Source organism: Etheostoma spectabile, chromosome 24 (genome assembly GCF_008692095.1).
Source record: "Etheostoma spectabile isolate EspeVRDwgs_2016 chromosome 24, UIUC_Espe_1.0, whole genome shotgun sequence".
Taxonomy (NCBI): domain Eukaryota; kingdom Metazoa; phylum Chordata; class Actinopteri; order Perciformes; family Percidae; genus Etheostoma; species Etheostoma spectabile.
Genome location: NC_045756.1, coordinates 2,111,157 through 2,132,960, shown reverse-complemented (window position 1 = coordinate 2,132,960; position 21,804 = coordinate 2,111,157). Strand labels below are relative to the sequence as shown.

At 39.2% G+C, this 21,804-nt stretch overlaps 1 protein-coding gene across 1 annotated transcript in view; it reads left to right on the top strand.

Moving 5' to 3' along the window:
- Window positions 1–21,804, top strand: part of ncam2 (neural cell adhesion molecule 2) — a 369,830-nt gene that overhangs the window by 7,632 nt on the left and 340,394 nt on the right. The window contains 1 exon segment of the mRNA XM_032506714.1: window positions 1,190–1,306. The gene's annotated coding sequence lies outside the window, so the exon portion shown is untranslated.

The following is a 21,804-nucleotide window of genomic DNA, read 5'->3' as shown; positions in this document are numbered from 1 at the left end:
CAATGAAAATGTAATTAAAGTTTTTAAATTTGTCATGACGACAATGACATTTTTTTTTTTTTTTTTTCTTTTGGCCACAGTCTGCTTTACAGATACACTCTAATTTACTCTAAATTGATCTGTGAGGACTCAGTAGACAATTCCTAATGAATACAAGGGCTACACATATCTCATGCACAGTTGCTTGAGAGCGCACAGATGTTATAGTAGAGCCTGAAGTAGCACACAAAGCAAGGCACTTGTCTTGTCTGATGAGAGGTCCCATTTGGAGCTGCCATTAGTAGACGTATGATTTATGGCTCTGTCTGCCGCTCTAACAGAAACCACCGCTTTCACTTCAGCAGCCCAGAATAGAGGGTCTCTCTCTCTCTGCTTCTGTCTTGTAGCTCAAATGCAGCACCGTGAGCTTTAGCGGTATGGATGGATAGTAGAGACATGATGTCACATACCAATAAATAAGACTTGTTTTTAAAATAGATGGAATGATGAATGGATATTAGACACAGTGGCTTATGGTGCCCATTGGTTCACCTATATAGAGTTCTCTGCAGGTATTTTCACAGTATTCCACTTTTAGGTACAGGCATAAAACCTCAAAAGGCATATCCTTTTGTTGAGATTAATAGTCTATTTTTCAGACAGAAACAACAATGAGTCACAGACAAAACACATGACATGACATTACAACATCATGAATACAATTTAATCTTTGACGTTCTCTGTGTTAATCATCAAAGTCAGCACAGGCAGACTGTTTTGCCCTAGAGTCAGTCCATAACACCCCCATTAGGTCTATTGAACCTGCATTAAATTCCTCTAATCAATACCACACAACATAAAAACAAATGCATGTCGCTTGAGCTGCTTTTACATATTACATCTTATCAAAGACCAATACAGTTGATGCTTTTCTTCAAAGGACAAGGACGATCCAGAGTAGGGCTTCAAAACCCAACTTTTAAGTATTCGTACAACGGAAATGTAATGTGATCACATGGCACCAGTGCACATAAACTTGTCATGTCGTGTTGGTTTCATGTTTTCTCAGTGATTTTTATTTTTAATTTTTATTTTTCCCTCACCAAATGTCAACCAGTTGCTGTTGTGAGCCATTTGCTTTTTGAAAATCACAAGTCCTTTTTTTCTCCCCTCTCCCTCATAATTTCCTCTCCCTGTACTTGTTAAGTAGGAAGTGGCTGCTGATGGCGGCAGAACCGAGGTGTCACTCCCTGCCTGGGTGCTCTGCCATGCCAAATCTGTCCATCTGTCATGCATACAGGCCCATCAATCAAACATCTGAATGCAGGTGAGTGTGGGGTACAATGAACAACAATTAATCACTGAGACATGGACACCAGTGGGGTGCGGGGCGGGGGGATGTTTAAGTACCGTGACCGCATGTATGCTTTTGTGTGTGTGAAACTGTGAGGTAAGCCATGATGCAAATCTCTCATGAACAAACATGTTCTCTATTTAGCCCAGCTTGTTTAGTTTATTTTGATGTTTTTTTCCCGGTTTAAGGAGCAGTCACAGAACCCATGATGCACAGCTGATCTGCACTTATCTAACTCTTCAATGTAAAGCTTCTTAATGTGAGAGCAAGTAAATGCATGCATTAAACACCACGGCCGAAGTGTAACCACTGCTCAGCTAGCTTTTTGCTAGATTTAAGGTTATAAAAGGTGTTATAAAAGTCTTCCAGAGATCCAAAAAATAGTTTTTAATAAGTCAGAATAAGTCACTGTTGAGGTCAAGTACATGTCAGGATATGTTAATCTTTGACTTACAAAGTGAGTGGAGCCCTTTTTATTGAGAAAATAGGCTGGGTAGTCTAAAAAAATCGGTTTGCTGTGCTTTTTAGCTACTAAAACGTACTCAAACCTAGATATTTAGACTTTTAGTCTCTAGTATGGGTTAAGCTCCAAACACACTGGCTTTTACACTTCCCATAATGCAACTGGATGGCTAGTTTCATTGAACTCTCCCTGGTAAACACCCCCTTTTTTCACACTCCACATGTCCAGCCTTTAAGACAGGCTTCCTGTTTAAATGGGTTTCCTCCAAGCCTTTTTTCAGACTTTAGAAATGTCCCTTCACTTGGACATTGTGAACAAGCCATGAACAGCGTTTCTGACACGTAGTTAGCTTTATTTCTGTCACAAAGCAAATGCAGTTTCAGTTTGTCTGTTGGTATGATTCGGCTCATGGGGATGCTCCCTGCTGCGGGAAGTCAATGTGACAGCTAGGAATCCATAGCAACATGTTAACTAACACTTAGGGGGCATTATGATAATTCACCAGTGTGAATTAACATAGACAGTACAGCCCTCCAGGGTGCATTCAAACTGAGCACAACTGATATCGGTGGAGAGGGTTTCTGTCAGTAGATGCAACTGTAAGCAGACGTCCGCGGTAATGTGATTGGAAGCCATACACGTACATGGAGACGTGACGGGTCTGGAAGGCTCAGTTGACAGTGTATAACATGATGTATGAGCTGGACTATCAGACATCACTCATTTGCATGGTTTTTGGCTAACAAAGCTACTAATCCAGGATTTTGTACATTTGCAGTTTATTAAATTACTGTCTTTGTAAAAGGGTTTGATCCGTTAGAAATATCAAACTTCCTTCACACATTTAAGCCCAACATACTCATGAATCTTCCCAGATGTACAGTATGCGTCTATGACTGCGGGACTACAACCTCACATCTCTTACTGCCTATAGAAAAAAGTTTTACAAACTGAAAAACAAGGGGTAAGCAGGGCTTTGCAAGAAAGCTACTCAGTCTCCGCTCACTGAGCTGAGGAGAGAGAAAAGAGACAGCGCAAATAGAGATGGATAGAAGTATTTGGCTTCCTTATTTCAGTTTTTGTTATCTCTACTTTTGTTGTTCTGTGGTATTATAGCATGTGAAGCCAAGGGATGGCTCAAAGAAGTCACTTACTGAAACCGAATTTTAAATTTGCCTTAAAAAGTTGATCTGTGGGTGCCCGGATAGCTCAGTTGGTGGAGCTGGTGCCCATGTAAAAAGGTTTACTCCTCGACGCAGCGGGCCCGGGTTCGACTCCGACCTGCGGCCCTTTGCTGCATGTCATTCCCCCTCAAACTTCTGGAGCCTGTCGAAACAATGCTTTATCCTTAAATTGACAATTATAAAATCATGTCACTTCATTATTAACGGTGATGAGTCGTTCTACTTATAAGCTATCTGACAGGTATGATGTCCACACAGCCAATTGGTAACAGCAAGCTAAAATACTCCCAGGTCATGGTGTGAATTCTATTATTTTGTTATTGCAGGCAGAGTCTTATGTATGTATCAATGTATCTGAAACATGGCAAGAATACAAAGCATGCTTTTACATGAATTTGATATGGGGAGAAGGCAGTACTGCTAGAGAAATCTTTAATAGAAGATAGACCCCCACCAAACAGATACTGGTGGTTGTAGAGCAAAGGAAGAATGAGGAAGACTTTTGTGGCAGAAAATAGCATTTTATTTGACTGCGTGATACCCTTTAAAGTTTCAGATTTTTTACAAAATTGTGTACAAACGATATGACTTATAACCCAGAAGAGTATGTGCTTCAAATTGACCATTGGGTTACTTTTTAAAACACATGGTAATAATACATTCCCCATGGCACTGATTTAAAACAATAAATTGCTCAATAGTGGTGTCGAGAGAGAGAGAGCGAGAGAGAGAGCATAAAATGGTTTATTCATGATGGAAAATGTCTACTGCTGCTCACCTTGAACCTCCGGATTAGGCTGGAAAGGAAAATTGAGAGAGCTCGAGAGCAAAACGAGAGAGGGAGGGAGCGTAAAGAATGATAATTTGCGATGTGAATAAATTCTTTAAAAACAAACAAGGAGCTAAGCTGTAGAATGAAACGCCCAAAGGCAATTAACTCCAGGAAAGTGAGAGGGCAATTAATTTTGTTTATCAGTGATGTATAACTTTTATATGGGCCCATGGGGTTTAAAAAAAGTCTGTTATCTGATTTTATTATGCATGTTTTATTCAGATGCACATTTGTGGCTTTGTGGCCTCTGTGAATGTCCAGCCGCTAAGTATATGAATTATGTGTTTTTAAAGAAAGTAACCAACCTGAGATCCTGGCAGGGGATGCATGAATTGTGCTCCGTGACAACCTTAGTGTCCTCTATTCAGATAGTCACTGTACATGTTTTGCTCAGTCAGAAGCGAGGAGATTGGATGAAGCAAATCTTTAACAGCCAAAATCCAAGAAAGACAAAAAAAGCATGTGAAAATTGTTCAAAAAACACAAGCAAAGATTTTAGGAACGGATTAAACAGTGATCTCCTTTTATAAAACTTTGACTGTTGGCAAGTAGGGCTAAGTAGGTTACTACCTAAATTAGTAACCGGGCCTACCTTTCTAAGCCAAATGGTACATCATTAATAACTCCATAGGTTTCATTTGTGCAGTCACAGGTTACATAAAGAGAGCCCTGTTCCCAACTACCACATCTACTGTGAATTTCTCCACTATGTAGAAGCCAGGATGCTACTAGAGTTTAGGCTAACGTTAGCAGGTTTAGGCTATTTTCCACACATGTCAGTTAGTCCTCCTCCTGAAAGCCTTCTTTTTGTAATGTTAAGAGTGAAAACACAAACTGCAAATGGGTTGTACAATAACAGGAAGCTCGATAGCCGTAGCAGCAGTAACTAAAGTGCCAAGCAGATGCTCTTACATTCAGCCCTTTATAAAGCTCTTGAATGTCATGAAAGTTGTGAAAACCAAACCGCATGTAAGATTTTAAATGTTTTAGCCTTGAGCACGTCCGACTATTTGCTTTATGGACCTTTGCTCTTGAGACTTTGCAGCTTTGAGCCATATTGCAGCAGACAGTGAGAGAGAGGACAAATGAGTTGAGAGGGCGCAGAAAGTTAAGTGTGTCTGTGTTTGATCATTACAGTGTTGTCTTCTTGGGGCGCTCACCCAATCCTGTAATTGAGAAATGGAATAAAAATGTGGCAGTCTGTTCTGTAAAATCCTCGATTTAGCCAGTATCAGTAGTAGTAGCATTTATTTTGAAAGGTCATATGAGGATACACCGTGTAAATACAGTGCCAGGCTAAGTAGCTGCTCATTACTGGATCTATTGTGCTGCACAGACAAGAAGACATCATCAAAATAAATGCAGTCCTAATCTATAGTCTCCCACAATCAAGGCTTGGAACAAAATAAGTAGGTGTATTTTCTGCCTGAACTATCCACGTGCCAGTGATTGAAATCTGAATGATACATTTTCTATCATTGAGTGCTCATTAGTATAGCTTCAGCTCAGAAAAGCTTTATTTTTTTTTTAGACTAGCATAATGTCTTAAAACACACATACTGTGGTTATATCTCCCATCATCAGTTGAAGACATGAAAGAGACATGGTGAGAGATGAGTAGCAGTTTGTGGAAATGAAGGTGGTTTATGGGCATTTAAATCCAGATTTTGTACATATGTCTCCGCATAAAAATAATGTAAATCATGTAATAATGTATTCCCGTCAGAAGTTCTGAAGTGTGAAAATTAAATTAATTGAATTTGTTTGTATGTGATACTTTGCCAATTTGAAGCTGCCATTTAAATGTGCTTGTCATAAAGATGAGGCGTCTTGTCTTTGCATTTCTTAATTAAAAGTAATTTGTTCTCTGACTTTATTAAGTGATTTACTGAGAAAAAGTCTCAAGCAGGAACTTTCAGCTGTCATTGTATTAGGTTTTATTTATGAGGACTGACAGCTTACTGTCTTGTTTCTATGAAACAAGTATCTGCTAAGTCATACTTTGTCTCTGAAGTATTGCAATTTCTACTAGTTTAAAGACCTGAGTGGTTAACTTCTGGTCATACAGATTTTTTTGTTCATCTAAAGACCATCTTAGTCTTTAAAGATTGTTTTGATCTTGAGAACAGGATTTTGACCTGATGAATCTGACATAATAGACATTGCCTAAGGACTTGGACAGACAGTCTGCTCTACTCAGAAGTTCTTTACCGGTGAAACCAGTAACGCTGCTGTCAACAAAACCACTGCTCCAGTGTCTCACTCACAACCTTCTTGATGGCAGTGGGCCCTGTTAAGGCGACCAAAAGGACCCATTTGACTCTTGTATTTACTGCTGTACGGTGGCCGTTTTTATCATGTGATTGTTCTATTTGACACAACAGGCACAGTTTAAATGCAAAATATACGTGAAATGGAACTAGGTAAGTTTAGGCAACAAAAATTGTTAGGGTTAGTAAAACATCTTGAAATGAATCACATAAAACTACTAAAAGGAGGATTTGGCATTATGGATGTCGTTGCGTAGTGAAATAAGGTCCTTAAAGGTAATTTCAAAACGACTTTTGGTTTCACATGGACTCATCTATTACCCTAACTGGAATTATACTTGGTCACTTCACGTCCTCATTTGCTCATGCGATAATTACTACAGCCACGATTCACCTAATAAGCGCAATTGCAGGTTTTCTGAGTGAGGACGGACTAATTGCGTTTGTAATTTATTAAGGGAACAATGAATGTTCTTTCGTGGTAATGCATCCAGTGAATGGCCATAGACCTTACTCAAGGATGTATTATTTTTTTTTTTTATACCTTAAGAAGTAAAAAACTAAGAAACTAAAGCCTTCATCAAAGGACTATCCACATAATAAAGAGCAGTTTGTGCAAGAAGATGGTGGTGATAACTGAGAGCAGACAGGTATTTTTCTTGAATGCAGTGCATGATTGTAGTCATTTTATCTGTGTTCGTTTGGGACATCACAACATTGGGTTCAACACAATTTCTTTAAATCTCTTCAAAAAATGCGGCTTACTATTAAAGGAACACCAAACAATTTCGTAGCAATGCTAGCGGTCGGCTCTAGACAGAAATTTCCATGAATTAATGTAGAGACATTCATGGTCCCCAGAGGATGAAGCCTAATGACTTTGTCTCCTCTAGAACCACCATGAGATTTTGTAGTTCTTAGTGAAATATCTTGAACTGCCATGGAATTTACTACAGATATGGATGGTCCTTAGAGAACAACTTCTAATACATTTGGTGATCTTTTAACTTTTATGTTGCCCCATGGTCAGGACATGTATATATTTTTTTTATTGTCCAACAATTAGTCTCTCAATCAATACTTTACAACTTCCTTACCCAGTGGAAGCCCCAATCCCATTGAATCATGATGAAAAAAATATTATAAAGGCTTTCTTATTCTGTGGTAATTACAATGGTCTGAACCATTTACATTACATATTTTCTCATCACTTGGACAGACAAGACTTCACAGAGTATGAGTTTCACAGTAGAAATCAATGGATGTTTCTAGTGTACTTATAGTTACCTGCAGACTATACTTTACTATTTCTAACTATTCGAACAAGCACTTTGTTTTTCATCACTGTAGTAAGTCAGTAGAAGCAAGAAAAAAAACCTCTCCTGAATATCAGAGATGCTGGAACACATTTAGTAAGCCTCTCTACTCCGAACCTCCCTGCCCTCATTGATGTAGCAATTTCACACAAAAAATACAATAATAGCAGATGACCCAGGCCATCCACTTCACTGTCACTTCACAAAAGTCCCCTCTGGCTACAGAAGCAGAAGGTTCAGGTGCAAAAGAGCCCATTTCTGCAGATGCTTTTCCCGCCTGAGCCATAGAAATTCTTAAGAGGGCCTTTCAACGGGAGATTTAATGTACAGTTTTTACATTTTAGCAGGTCCACAGTGGATAGAACTGAAATCCTGAACACACTTTTAAGATATTCCTATTTGAAAAAACACTACCTTAAAACCAAATTTGATCACATCTAGTGAGTTGAGATATGGCTGAATGGCCAAAATATAGGTTACTCTACATCCTCTGTACTAATATACATACACACCCAGATAATGTTACTATTTTGGTTATTCTACAGTGTTTGATTCATCTTGGACTGCACGTAATGATTTTTTATTAACAAATTTCTCAAATAATTCTTTTGTAATAGTTCAACATTTTGGGAAATATGCTTATTAGCTTTGATGTCGAGAGTTGGATAAGAAGTTGGATATCAGTCTCACGTCTGTTCGGTGAGGAGTTAATGTACATGTAGCTTAGCATAGACACTGATAATGGGTCCACTAGCACCGCCTAAAGATTTCTAAAACATTTTATCTTTTTTTTCTTTCTCTAAACTAAAGTTTAGAAACGAGCTATGACAAATAGTGGAGTATTAAATGCTACCTCCTCTACTTCCCCTGTGACTAATTGTTCTGCTGCCGGGTCAGACCGACAGGCTGACACTGTTTGTGAACACACATAAGCTGCTCAGATGTCCGAAATGCCCTTCGCTGCTCTGATAGCTGAATGGACTGTATTGGGCTCCCCATGGGCTCCCTAGAGGCAGAGAGGAGCAAACAAACCTATCTCGACCAAACTCTCCCCTCACTGGCACGCAGTGTTTTTCAAGTTTGTGGAAGTAAAGTAGTATGACCCAGCTGGATACAGAGAACGCTGATAATGATTGGGGAAGCTGAAGACATACAGTATACCACCCACTTTATGAATAAAACATAGTAAATTATAGGAGAAAGCAGAGGAACCATTGTCTGGTGACAACGTAATCAAAGCTTGAAAAAACAGTGTCATATATGCTCTGACTGACATGCTGAATATGTGCATCATAGCCCTATTTTGTTTTGAAACACAAGCTAAGTTTCTATCCACTTGTCAATTGAATTATCTGTTTGGTAAAAAACTAATGCAAATAAAGCTGGTGAAAGTGTGTTTCCATCCAACGGCTTTAAAGCGAATAAAAACCTGCGCGTAATGACGTCACATGCTGTTTTGCGATCAAATTGGTAAAGCGAATTGATTTTGGACATTTTAAGGTCTTTACATGCATTTTCGCACTGAATCTCTCAACATTCAAGCAAACTTTGCGATCAAAGTTTTGCAAAATGGATCGCGCCATCTACCAACAAATTATCAATATTGCACAAGTTATAATAGTGCTTATGTGCCAGCTGATAGCGACATATCAAGCTATAATAAGAAAACAATAACGTTATCAACACATTGCTGTGATCATGGAGATGCAACTTGCCTTTTATTTCCCTCCTGCACCGCTGCGAAACAACTCTTTTTTTTGAGACATGTCTCAATGTCTGAGCGCCTTCCATTTACTCCGGTGGACGTCCCACGGCTTGTCCTAACCTTTGTCGGCCATTTCCTTCGCGAGTTGCTGATAAATAAAATTCAAAAAGTCTCTCGTCTCCTTGTCTGTCCACTTCCATCTGTCTTAGTTGACAGCTGCCATGTGTGCAGACAGAGCGGAAATACCGGACGGAAATTAACTAAAACTTCTTCTTTGTTTTGTGGCGGGTTGCAACCATAAAACTTGACCTAAACCTTTATCGCAATTCATTATTTATTCAGCAAATAACGTTTCCATCAGCGTTTATCGCATAAGCCGTATATCGATCAAGATAAAATCTGATTAGTCCGAACGTATTTCTCAATATTCGTCAATATTCATGAAATTCCATTGCATTATACTGTTTCCATGAGACATTCTTTATTCAATATCACTTCATTTGGATAAAAATGTGCTGATGGAAACTTGATCTTATTTTGTCACTTCTGTGAGACTGTTGCTTTGAATGCACCACTGTTTCCTTGGCCCTTCTCAATTTTTCCCCCCAGGGTCTGTAGTGACTTGAGTTGCCAACATCTGAAATAGGCCTCGACAGGAGAGCATGTAGGCGTGGTGTTGGAGGCAGCAGAGTGTTGCTTTGCATTTTGTTATCACTCATTCGGAAAGGAAAAAAAAAAAACACAGCAGAACCACATGGTGTAATACAAGTTAATAAGATATACACCACTGACAAAACTTCACAGTTGGATAGTAAATGCTCACATGCAGATTATATAAGTACTGTTTGAGTCTAGCATAAAGCAATTAATATTCAGAAATGCATGGCACCAGTTCTGATACAGTGCAGGAAACGGCTAAATCACTAACAGTCTGATGCTGTGACAGGTTTGTTTAGCTCAGTTATACCTGTGAGCACAGAAGTAACATAACAGGCTTATAATCAGCAAATACTTACCCAATGTTTATTTTTGAGCTATGTATGTTTTATTGTAAAGGCTATAAAAATACCTATAGATTTATGTTTAGATATCCCTAATTGTAGATGCTTATGAGACTAAATCCATGGTATTCTCTTATTCTTTCTAAGATTAGTTTCACATTTTAGGATGTATGCTTATTTTTTTATTTTATTTTTATTTTTACCAAGAGTTAGATGTGAAGCTCGATATCAATCTCATGTCTGTACGGTAAATATGAAGATGGAGACGGTTAGCTAGCTTGGCATAAATACTGCAGACGAGGGGGAAACAGCTAGCCTGGCTCTGTCCAACTCTATCAAAATCTACCAGCATCTCTAAAGCTCACTAATTAACAGGAGTGTATTTTTTGGCCACTAGCATAGACGTCCCAGAGTCTCCACTGGTCGACTGGCAAGACTCCTGGAAGAAAAACCACAACTTGTTTATTTTGTTGCTTTTTAGTCCTCTCACCTTCACAACCCATATGACAATGTCTCCCCGACCCTTTATCAAGTTATTTTAACACAAACCATGCTCTCAATAATAGCCAACCACATAAAATAAAAATAAAACAAAAAACATTTCTTTAATAATAGAAATGAATCTCGCTGTAATACTCTATATAACATGGTATTCAGCCACAGACAGGACTGTGGTTGCAGTTAGAGCGGTGCTGCAGTGAGAACAAACACTTTTAATAAACCTAGATGCAAGAAGAAAAAAAACCCTATGCTGCTGTCCTGAAGTTGAACTGTCAAGGTCTGTTCCAAATCAGTTTAGTCTAATTTCACACTGTCATTCTAAGTTGGAAGAAGGAGCCATCAAACACAGCAAGGCTAATATGTTGTTTCTTCTCTAATGGCTGACTGCTTGGCTCAGATCTGAGCTCTTTTTGAAGTTGTGCTTCCCTTGAGTTAAGTGTGACTAACAACCAACAGCGAGTTGCCACTGAGGAACAGCAATGTTGTTAAAAGTAATAGAGGTGTTATCTCACTAATGCACTTCATACTTTACAACCATTGGAAGGAGTGGGGTGGGGTGGGGGGACACAACAGCGGATGCCTGTTAGCGGTTTTCACAGCCTCTACTCAAGAAGCCGCGTTGGGTATTTTATTAAGCTGCAGCTTGGTTTCACAGTCACTGTTTATTGCGAAGGAATGAATTGAACAACAGCAGCCTTGCCTAATGAAAATAAATCATAAATGATGACTTGGGAGCCAAACTGATTTATATGGAGCAGCATCAATCCCAGGTTTTTGTGGGGTTGCAGGTTATTGAACCCAGATCCTCTAGAATTAAGATAGCTAATACTTTTCTGGTTTCAATAAAGAACTGAATTATGATGTCAATCAAAAATGACTGAGGAAGAAATGGGCCTTGTGGAGTACTCGTGGCACAAAGATGAGTTGTTCTAAGTGCAGCATGGGATATTTTGGATGACACTATGTAAATCCTCATCCACATTTAGTTTCACTCTTGTTGCCTCAAACATTGTGAGCATCTTAATGCCAGCTGATAATCCTAAATATAAATAATTAACAAAACATTGGCTATGTGTCTCCCAATTATATAAATTCAACATTATTTGTGGACTGTTGTACTTAGTGTATGTGGTGGAAATTTGCTTTTGGAATTTGGTGTCGCTGCTCTGCCAATAATTTGGTCACTTCCCCCCTGATTCATAATATGTTCACAATGTCTAAAGATCAGCTTCATATCTCATGACTCCATTGTTTACTCATACACAGATTTAATAAAAAGGAAAGTGACACTGAATGTTGGCCAGTAATCAGAATTTTGGACAAATTTAGTAAAATTATTTAAATATACAAATGAGCAAACCATAACACTCAGGGAAATCAATAGCTCATTAAAAGTAGCCATAGAGGCCTCTTGGGCTCAATTAAAGATAAATCTCACAAATGAAAAGCTGTTTATTCAGACTACAAAGATGTTTTAGGAATTGGCTTTATTCCTGGATAAAAATATTCAAAGAGCAAATTTATGGATTTAAAGAAGTCAAAGAAAAAAAAAGAAAGAAAACTCTTCTGTGTGACGCGGGGTGGGCTGTGCTCACTGCAGAGTCTTAATGACAGCGAGGCTGTGCTTCAAACAAATGACACTTACTACTTTTTAAAATCACTACTTATTTAAATAAATACTCTTAATCAAGGTGTATCTAATCTTTCATTGTGGTTTCCCTAATTAGCAGCCTGTCTCAGAGCTTCTGGTTGTCAGCTCCCTTGCATGGGTGCAGTTGTGTGGGGTGGACAAGGCTGGAGAATCGCATCTCCCGCCTGAGTATGTTGACTTTGATTAATGACCGAGAGGGAGGTTAAAACAGTGATTACACACCAGCTGGCATGCTTCCACTTTTAACATCAGATCCTCTTCACCTGTGTCTGGGGGGAAATCTATCTCACATACCGTTGTAATCTATAAAGAGACATGGAAGGATTGAAAAAGACAGGCAAACAGTTCATCCTTTATTTCTATAAAGGCTGACCATTGGCTAAACCCCTCTCTCAAACAGCAATTGTCCAATCATAACTCAATTAGTATTTATTTTTTTGTCTTTCCAAAACCACAAACACGCAGAAGTGGAAGGAATAGATTTAAGTATTTATATGCTCTAAAGTAGCATGCAATCATAATTACATTACTAATTACATTAGTTTGTGGGGTTACATACTTTACAAATAGCCCAGTTCACAACTAGGACGTCCACTGTGTAGCATTAGCAGAGAAGCTGTTCATGGAGGCTATCAGAGTTTAAGCTAATGTTAGAACCTGTGTATAACTCTTTATTGGCTTCAGGGATGATTACACTCCAGCCAACATTACCTGACATATTGTAATGTTTGCCAAAGACATCAGTTATTCCTCATCATAAAAAGCTTCTTGTAATGTTAACTGGCGAGACATTAGAAGCTTGAATCTTTCCTACATCTGTCTTGTTTTAAAAATGACTAGTTATGTATATTAAGATTTTAAAATACTCACTGCATCGTTTGTGATATCCCGACATTAAGCAGTAGTTTTGTGAGTTTCAAGATGAGCTTTCCCATAATTAGTCTTGTTCAGTTAAACTTAATCAATGTGATTGATAATTCCCAACACGAGAGCAATCTTCTGGCTGCTGTTCCCATGGCAACCACATTTCTAGCCAGCCATTTGTGTCTGATCTTATTCATAACTTTGATATAATTTGGCCACTTTCAGATCGTGTGCACAACCCCTGGAGTTACAGGAGAATCATGACTCAGTATTGTGTTGACAGTGGGCCTGACTGCGGGCTCAGTGATCCATGTCACTGTGGTCATTCTGGCTTTTCTCTTGTCATCCTTCTCTGTTGCAGTCTTTTTTATGTCTCTGTTATATCTTTATGTAGATAGGTCTGTGCACTTTAGATAGAATAACTGAATCATAATTTATTTTTAGTTCCATGGCTGTTATCGTATGTGACAGAATTCTTTTTTTTTTTTTTTGAATTCACAGTTGTATAAAACTTTTAGTAAAACTTTTATTCTGGAAATTATACTTTATAGACTTTGGAAATAGTAGTTTCACTAGCTTCTGTTTGACATGAGAAAGAAAATCTCCAGAAAAAGCGAAAAACTTGTCCTTAACCTGATATTATTTTGTCAACCATCTTCATTAATGCCTCTAGTACTTTCATGAGTACTAATCCTTATTATAATCACACAAACATCAGTTGCGGTATTTGTTTAGGAAAGTATCTGTGACACTGTTATGTTCCTACTGTTGAGCTGAAGACCAAATAAGGCTGGAGCAGTAAAACCCCTGAGTGTATTGAATTAAGCAAGGGTGTGTTGATGCGTATGAACTGCAGTTTGGGTATGTAGATAGAGTTTGTATTGTCCCATAGGGATAATCATGTGCAAGAGAAAAAAATAAATTTGTATTTTAAAAGTCAGCAGGGAGTTGGCTGCAGTCACTTGGGCCGCAGAGCAGGGATTAGCTAGCAAAGAATGAATAAATAAAACGTGTGCCGTCTAAACTAGAAAAAAAATCATCAATACAACATGTTGATATAGAGAGGTGGGCAGAGAATGCATTCACATCATGTCGCTTCACTGACTGCTCCTCTCTCTCAGAGATTTACACATGTAGACGCTGAGGAGAAGCAGGAGTCGGGAACAACCACATAACAGGAGTTTGACAGACACTCCCTTCCTGCTCCTCTGCATCCATCCCAACCCCTCCTTCCCCACCCCCACCCCCACCCCCCTAGAGAAGTTGGTCCCTGCCCAGTGGCATGTGGATGTGTATAATGGAGATGGATGGTGGCTGGCTCTGCCACACCGTGGAACAGACGGACTCCTCCCTAAACGCCTGCCTGCCAGCCTCCATCAGTCTCCCTTCGACAGCCCCCCCCGGAATAGAGCCCAGGCTTAATATTGGCCTGCTCGTGTAGGTGTTTGTGTGTGTGTGTGGGTGTGTGTGTGGCCTTTATTAACAGACCGACTTACTGTTACTAAAACATATTTGGGGTAAAAGAGGTCGACAGCTCCTGTTTGAGTATGTGACTCGACTTTTTCGGTTCTGATTTTTGGTAAAATTGTAAAGGAAATCAAGCATCAATATCAACATGCAAGTTATGCCAGAGCAACCCAGGGGTAAAAACTGCAGCAAGCTCCCAAAGAGCCTATTTTGCAGAGACATATTCCAATCCTTTGGAAGCTTGTATAGCTATTGTTGTTATGCTCATTCTACACCCTGCTACTCTCTCTTTAACTACTTCCCTGAGCCTATAGCCCTACAGAGACTTGACCCATGTGTGTAGGTGTGTTTCTATTTGATGTGCGTGTTTATATGGGTGTCTGCAAAGGCTGTATTATCCCCTGGCTCCTTATGCATTTGTGCCTTTGTGTTCTCTCTGTCTAGTAGGGTTCATACCAGATGCTGTGAAGTCACTATGCAGTCCAAGCACTGACACTCAGTCTTGTTTAATTAAGCTGCTGGATCAATAAACTCTTTGATTTCTTCCCTTTTTTCCTGCCTGGAATGCCATCTGTTCACTGTGACTCAAGCAAGACCAGTACAACCTTTCTTGGATCCTCTGAAATACCTATTAAAAATCCATTAAGGTACTACTGGAGGAAATGGGAGGGAAACATTTTTTAGTTTGGAGTGTAAAATAGCATTTTTTTAAATGGTGGTGGTATTTTAAAAATCATAATTTTATTTTGTAATGGTTTTTGATCAGTTATGGACCAATGGAGGACAAAGTCTTTAAGGCAAAGCTAAATGCTCCACTAGGTTTACCACCTAGTCTCAAGCTGTCTGTCTGTTGTTTGGTGCTCAGTAGGCAGTGCACAGAGGGTTTTTAGACTTTTGAGCTTGCAGAGCTACAAACCTGGCTTTCCTTTTGTATCCAAGCTGATGACTCCAGGATTACCACCACCAATCAGAGTAGCGAGAACTGTATTTCCCTATTGGTTGTATTGTGTTTATTATTACTGTCAGGCACTTTCATACCATTTACAAACCAATTCTGCTCATGTAATGAGATTTGGAAGTGGGTGGTAGAAATAAGTGGTATTCCAGGTACTTGCTGCATGCACTTTAGCTACTTACTGACTGGCTAATTAGTCAACATCAGCTGTAAATGATAGAACCAGCTGTTAAACATTAAGAAGTCAAATTTCTAACTTGAGAACGAGGCAACTTTGTATGTATTTTGCCCAAACAAAAGGGTTTTAGACCAGTTGTACAAGAACAAGCAGGTCTCATTTAGCTTGACCACAGATCATTTAAGTTTAGCACCTAATTATAACCGCCTTATCCCATATATTTTTATTACTGAAATGTAACATTGATTCATGGAAGTCCATGGCTAGCAATTGTTCATAATTAAATGAAAAACCACCGTAAGAATATTATGCACCGGTCTGTAAACATTCTCTTCATCCTTACTGGTAAGGATGTCTAAATTAAATTGAGAGCAATGGAATACCACCGGACTAATATGCTCGCTGTCAATGTTTTGTGGCTGGACGAAGAGACTTCTGTTCATAAATAACTTCTTTCGTCCTAAAGCCAGAAAACGAGAGCTGTAAGTGAAAGAAGGCCTAAAAGAAAGGGGCATCACAGACTTATTAGACTGGTGGTCTGGCTGGAGCGAGACACTGGCCAATAAAAATGCTGTCTCTCCTTTTGGATTATCCAGACGTTGACGGAACTGACAGGCTGCCTCTCGCTCTGGGATTCCCATTTGGGAGAGAAGACAACTGGTTTCTGTGGTTCTATTCACCCGTCCTGGCTCATCACTCTCGGATACTCTGTACACAAATAGGCCCTGTGGGTTCACCTGAGGACGAGCAGCCGCCCCTCTAAAACACAGCTGGTGGAAAGCAGCTGAAGGAACGATGACAGAAATACACACATTAGAGCCAAACTCTGTCAGCAAATTTAGTAAAATAGGCTAAATTGTTTTGTTTCTGTTTGTCTCCTGGTGAGATGTCAGCTTTTTTAAAGAACAATTTTCCAAATATTTGGCTTTTATGCAGAGACTTTTAGTTTTTTTTAATAGTTTTTTTGGCCACTTTGGGGCAGCACAGCAAATTAGACACAACATTGATATATCACTTTAATTACACGACCATCCCCAACGCCAACATTAGCATTAATTTGGGGTTGTGTTTCTGGCCACCTGGGGCCTGTTGCACGAAAGTAGAATAAAGATATCCAGGATAAGTGAAAAAGCGCAGCTTGACTTAGTGGGATCTGCTCATTGCCGCTTAATCGGTTGCACGTTTGCCGAGCCGGGATGAGAAGGTGAAGCTATGTCCAGCCAGGTGTAGATAGCTGGGATGTGAGGGTGAAGCTATGTCCAGCCAGGTGTAGATAGCTGGGATGTGAGGGTGAAGCTATGTCCAGCCAGGTGTAGATAGCTGGGATGTGAGGGTGAAGCTATGTCCAGCCAGGTGTAGATATCGGGGATGAGAAGGTGAAGCTATGTCCAGCCAGGTGTAGATAGCTGGGATAAGTGCACGTTCACCGCTTTCTTAAATAGACCACGGTATTGATCACAGATTTACTGATGCAGAAATGGAGGAGATGCATGCGGAATATATGTTTCACCCAATGAGCAGCAGCTTCTAATGGAAAGTAAGAAGGAGGTGAAGCATATAATATGCAAAAAGGGAAATACGGCTCTTATCAAACGGAGAGAAAAGGTTGTAGGCTACACTGTGTAAAGTAAAGTAGACGGAACTACAGTAAGGTTTCAGGGTGTTCCAATGGATGTATTATAGAATGTTTGTGATGTACAAACTGGCTTATCATTCATCAACCTTTCCCTAAACCTAAACCTTTCCCTTAGTAAATATCCCAACCCTGAGGTCTGTTACACCGTCATTTTTGCTCATGGCTGTAACTTTATTGCAGCCATTGTGTAAATGACTGTTTGCTTGCTGGAAGTTTGTGTAGCTGCCCTTTTATATTTTATATTCCTCCACAGAATAAGAGAGGATCATCCTCTCTCACTCAGAGAATGAATACATTTTCCAGTCTGTGAATACATTTTAACCTATTCTGAAGCTAATGCAGGACAGCCTGTTAATGCAAACGTTGCTCAGCAATTTCGCCTCACGAATTTAACTCGCTTGCACAAGTGAAGCGTATCAGCTGCCAGAGGCCATGCAGGGACTTCACCAACCATGGGGTTTTAAGTTGTACCTCTCTATCACGGGGTCTCTGGATTGTATTGGAGTTCACGCAAGAGCTCAATGTCAAAGCTCTTGTGGAAAATTGGCTTCACGCAGTAATGGTCCTTAACTGGTGTTTTCTGTATCATTCATCAAGAGCTCAGAGCCTGTCCTCAAAATGCATCATCATCTCTGCAGGGCAGTGCTTTTCATCCTTTGCTACCAATATGTAGTTCCCAACAAAAGGAATGTTTCCCAAATCAAACAGCTTTCCACTGTGTGATGTGTTATCAGTAATACTGTAGCTGATTCACACTGTACACCGGGTCCTTGTTGAACTTGTTTGACATGACTGAACTAGTAAGGCTGTTAAACCAGAGCCTGAGAGTCAGCCATCATGTCAGGAAAATGTATTCTGTGGTATAAACAATCCTGTTAAGCTGCCTGGTTATTTAGCTCTTGGCAGAGAGAAAGAAAGCCTATTACATTTCTGCACTTTTTTTTTTTTCTCCAGAAAAAATATTTTAGCTTGCGTTGTTAGCAAATCCTCTTGTCATTCAAATTTGCACATCATAGCTTTTTACAGCAAGTGTCACTTCCTAGTTTGCACACTACATGCAAAATCATCTTATGTCAAGACATTCCACTCTTGTGCATGCCAATCTGTGGGCTTACCCCACTCAGTTCAGACTCATGTGGGAAGTCTTATGGAAAGTCTAAACAAGTAAGATTGTGTAAAGACTGTCTTACCAAGACTACACTTTACTTGAAGGTATCTGCATAAGAGTGACATAATGTTAATGTTTTATGTCACGTTCATGACAGTGTCATGTCACTCTTATGTAGATACCTTCAAGTGTTTCCCTTTAAAAGTTACGACATATTCAAACATGTTTGATTTTGCTGGAACGTCAAGACGGGAACAAGACTGCTCAGATTGAGTTTCATGACGACCTTACACCAAACGATTCAGACGACGGGAGCGCGCCCCAAAATCTAGAAAGTCTTGCAAAAAGTCGTTTGGTATAAGGTTGGCATAAGTCTGCTGTTGTGACTTATTTGTCCATTTTTCAGACCTTCAACCAACATGTCAAATTGCCATCATGTTACAAGTTAGGTAAAAAGGTGCATGTCTGCAGCAGAACAGAATAATGTAAAAAGTTTCAAGTAACAAATGTTTTATGAATTGAAAATTCATTTTCATTAATAAGAATACATAGTTTAAATACATTTACCTTAAATGTTTTGGTCTGTATAGTTTACTTCTATAAATTATGTCACACAAGAGTATCTCCTTTTTATCTTGTGGCGTATACAGTTGTAAGAAACTATGGAATTAAGATGTGTGTGCCTGTTACAAATGGCAAAACATAATCTCAGTTACAAACACACTTCGCAGTTCTCACACTTCATAATCACACTTCCACACATTTAACAGCTCAGAATAAATGTTATTATATTTACTCTTCTGTCTCCCTTGCTATCTATAACTACCAAAGAAAACTCTTCTTACCTCTCTTGTGCAAAATATGCTGCTCCCAGAATTTCTGCTCTTAGAACTGCTTAAAATACTAAGAGAGTTATTTAGAAAAAACTTGAGTTTTGGCATTGGCGTGTGTTAAGGAAGTTTAAATTTGCAAGAAACATTCAGCACTTTAGGACAGTGCGCAGAGCTGAGAGATCAAACGACATGCAGAGACAGGCCAGCAATGACAAAAATAGGCCCAGTCGCTTTGTTTTTGTTTTTATTCTGTCATGAAACAATACGGTACTTCACAAAAATATACACACATATTGTGACATATTTGACAGAATAGGGTTATGTACACAGTAGACGAGATATACAGTGGAGGAAATGGCATACAATTGCATTAACCTAACATTATAAAACACTAAAAGTTCATTAAACGGATGTGTTATAGTTGTGTTTCAGAGCAGTCACATATAACTACAATAGATATTAAAGATATTTATATCTTTTGGTTATCTAAAAGCGTAGAGAAGCAGGATAATGACTACAAAGGTACACAGATGTCCTTGGATAAATATCAGATACACTCTGAATTATTCGGTCACATGTGACTTTACTCAACATGTTTGAGTGTATGTGTGTTTGGGCGGCACACCACACACACCAGTGCATGATGATTCATGCAAAGAGAGCTGTCAATGAAACAACACTGCAATGAAAACATCCAGTAGGGGGGAGAGAGACAGAGACTAGGCATGACAAACGGGACTTGTAAGTAAGTAGGGTAGATTACACTGGTTGCTAAACTCTCCATGGGGAAAATGTTAAGCAGATCCAATGGATGAAGTAATTCAATTTGAGCCCCTGAATAATAGCATCATTTGCCATGGAATTAGCATCCGCCACTATCAATCAACACGGCGAAAGACTAACACGAGCTGCGCCCACCAAGGACGCAGGCTTTCTGTGAAATTCAACTCATTCATCAGGTTAACTTGACTGTAGTCACCAGTCACAGCAGGAATGCTATGCACGTATTTATGCTGATTTTTAACAATAAATGCATTTCCTGGTCATGTGCATCAGTACAGTTGTAAAACAATGGTGTATTTTGTCTGTTCCATTTAGTTAACTAGTTATTTATTTTTTTAGGAATATTTGCGGATATTCTTCTTGTTGTGCATCAAGCCCTTTACCCAGAGCCTGCACACTGAACTGCATTTATTTTATTTATTTATTGGCACTATCAAAAATATATCACACTACCCCGCAGATGCTTTATTTGTGCTTTGAGTCTTGACTTTTTTTTTAAGTATTGCCAACATTTAATGAAAAAAAAATAGTCCCTTAGCATTGAGTTATGAGGTTTAACTCATAACAAACGTATATCTATTCACAAACCAAGTTAAAAGGGTTTACCAAAACATGCTAAGAATTTTGGAAAATGCACCTCTATTCCCTGCTTTATTCTGTACTTCGACCAATTTAAACCAAGTAATAAGTTACTTTCTGCCGCTCTGCAGAGGATTTATGCGTGATGGTCCTTCCTACAGTGCCTCCGATGATCGGTATCACATACTCCTATGGTGTCTCTACCATGTGTTCAGTGACTTCCCATGTTTGGGTTTTTGATGTGGCAGAGGCGGACTCTTGATGTGATTTCTGCTAAATTGAAAATTCCTCTCTCGGCTCCACAAATTGGTACCTTTTCAGTGGTGAAAATTTAACAAATTAGATGGTGCTGGCTGCATTCAAAAAGCAAGTGACATGTCCCTTTTGTGGGGAATTTATTTCATTGCAGAGAATAGGGAGTTGACAGACGTCTCAACACAAGGCCATTATTAGTGTCACTTTCTCACAGAGCGTACTGCTGAGCATTGAAAGGATCTGTTTTCCCTGCTCACTTTTGAATTAAACAAATGTAAAAGCATAATGGAACATGCTCTGATTTCCCCCCCAATTTGCTCTACATACTAATTCTCAGGACAAATGACTTTGTAAACTTGACCACTTTGCTGGCCAATTATTTAGAAAATCTTGTAGTAGAGAAACGCTCTCTGTTCAAGCAACGCTGGCAATTTGTTCCAGTTGTGACACCTTGCAGCACTTTGTGGGTTGTAGAACTTTCTGAATTAATAAATGCAGATAAAAGAGGAAAGGAAGGAAAAAGATAAACTATCGCAGCTAATGTTGGCTTTCTTTGCTTAAAAGTTTGTCTTGAAATGTCGCAACATGCTTTTCATAGGCTTAACTTCTGCTTTCATCTATTATCAGTAGCTTTTACAGCAACTACACAGAAAAACCACACAGCTCTTTTGAAATGGCTCCACTTGTCAACAACTAAACAGCCAAAAGAAACTTAAAACATGCTTTGAAAACCCAACTCGTATTCTTCTTCTCTTTTGCAGGACGCTTTTCTTTTTTCCGTGCACAGACTAGTGTGTTGTCTTATTCTCTAAGGAAAAGACAGTGTTGTGTAGGAGCTAGCTGTGAGGTGACCAGGTCATCCTTATCACTGACCGAGGCTGGCAAAATGT